Below are 2340 nucleotides of genomic sequence, written 5' to 3' on the forward strand. Positions count from 1 at the left end.
TCACAATTCTCAGCTGTGAGGCCAGGTCCCAACTGACATTATCTACAACACAACTCTTGTAGCTAAGGATCGGGGATGATTGTGGAAAAGGGGCAGAAACACTGATGAGAGCCAGATGATCAGGGAGATGTCTGTGAAATTCTCCTAGAAACGTCAGGAGCTACATCCATAAAACCTGACCCTGAGCTGAACTAGGATAGCACCAAGAGACATACTTCCATAGACAGGGACACCAGGAGGGGGGAGCAACAGGGATTATGAACTCTTAGCCCTGAATAAAGAACTACAGGAGGGATTGGGTAGACAATGGCCTGTGAAGCTACATGCCCAAATTTTACTGTGGCTACTGTGATATGTATTTTACCCATGATTCTCCAACTGTCAAGAAGACACACAGCAGCGGTAGGAAACACAAAGAGAACGTGAAAAACTACTACCAGAAATGGAAGGAGGAGCAGGCCCAGAGCCTGACTGATAAAACAACCACTGCATTTCAAAAGGAAAGATACCTCCAGCTCTATTCTCTGCTTCTCCTCCTGCAGGGACCATGATCCCAACTCCCCCAATCTCCCTGATCCCCCAGTCCTGTACCCCAAAAGAGAGCTCCTCCAATTATGCCAATAAGGGCCCTAGTCTTTCTGGGATGGTGTCTGTGGGATGTTGCTCCTGGAATGAGGCCACCCATGGGAGGTCACATGCCCATGATGCCTGGACCTCCAGTGGTGAAACCTCCTGCTTTCCCTATGAAGAGGCTCAGTTAGCCTGGCATTGTATGCTAAAAAAGTTAGGAGCAGAATAACTCTTTATCATTTTGAATTTCTCACTCTTTTCACCAGGAGATCATGATGCTGAGCCTGAGCATGTTCTAGATGCATGACAAAAACCTCCACCCTTCCTAACTGAAGAGTTCTGGAGGGCAGAAGTTGTATTTTAAAAGCAAAGTTTTCACTCGTATTGTGAAATGTGAAAAGAAAAGTGTCACCTGTTTTAGTTAAAAAATAAATAACAGAGAACTAGAGGAAACTAAGGAATGCAGGGAACATAGAGAAATAGCTTAACCCAAGAATATCAACATCAATTGCTTAACCAAATCCAAACTCCCATCTTTAAAAATATGTAGATAAAAGTAACAGTGCAACCACACACCCACACTCTAGTGCTTTAAGGCCCTGAAGATAAGGAAACTGAAAGTTCTGCTGGAAGCAATGGGAATCCTGGGGGTATGGAGCCAGCTACAAGGATAGAACTAACCAGAACTGAGTTACAAATACCTCTGAAGTCCATAAAGTTTCCTTCTCATGTTTCAAATGGAAACATTTTTTTAGTGGAGGAAAATGTGTCACAATGAAAGGTCATTAGGGGTAAGGTCAATAGATAGACCTGAATGACATGACAAGGAGCATCAAAATAAATAGTGGTCAACAACACAGTCTATTCCCTCTTGTTGCAAAACTCTAGAAGCCAAACATGAGACAATGCTGGGTTTGTGTTACTGCGCAGGAAGATGACACCCAAGAACTTATTCTCACAAGAGTATGGCTAAGGGAAGAGTTTAATGGAGGATATGGCCTGATATAATTGAGGAAATATGCACAGCATCTAGAACACTAGTATTTCAAGTGGCACATGGACATTGGAACCCCTACATCCAAGGCTCAGGGAAAATCACAGCAAAGATGGTGGGCAGATTCTAAGAGCCATGAGATCAGGAGGAGAGCAGGAACTTGGCCTCTTCTACACAAGATAGGAGTGCTGTGCACATGAAATTTGAACAGTACAGTTGTATAAAGAATAATTGAATTATCATTACACAGGTCAACATGCCAAATGTTGATGGGAGAAATTTTACAAGACCCTTACACTTTACATAGGTAAAGACTACCCTGCTGCTGAGGGAGGCATAGTCAATTCTCTGCAAAAATGATTCATTCAGTACCACATGATCAGCCCTACACCTATGCATATTGGTGCACTATGAAACTGATCAGAGGGATTGTGAATACATTTCCTTTGTTCTGTGTGTCTTCCTGTTTGTGCAAACCAGTGTGCATGGTTGACAACTCTAGTTAAATAAGAAGAGGTCATGAATTCAGGAAAGATTCAGGAAAGTATACTTCAGTAGTTCAAGCAGGGAGAAATAAGGATGGAAATGGTATAAATATAGCTCTAATGTAAAAATTTCTCACAAAGAAAGAATATTGGTTAAAGAATAAAATACAATAAGAGTACATTACATGAGTCCTCTCCAAATTGCTTATTATCGGGTAGCTTGAGAAAATGTCAATAATTCAGAAATGTCATATGGCATTTTCCTTCCTGGATGCTTTTTGATAGTTAGTT

General features: G+C 41.7%; 1 pseudogene; it reads left to right on the top strand.

Annotated features, from left to right (window-relative positions):
• The first annotated feature begins 323 nt into the window (after positions 1 to 323).
• LOC127184787 (U1 small nuclear ribonucleoprotein C-like) lies at positions 324 to 761 on the top strand (annotated as a pseudogene).
• Positions 762 to 2340: the final 1579 nt, after the last annotated feature.

Source organism: Acomys russatus, chromosome X (assembly GCF_903995435.1).
Source record: "Acomys russatus chromosome X, mAcoRus1.1, whole genome shotgun sequence".
NCBI lineage: Eukaryota > Metazoa > Chordata > Mammalia > Rodentia > Muridae > Acomys > Acomys russatus.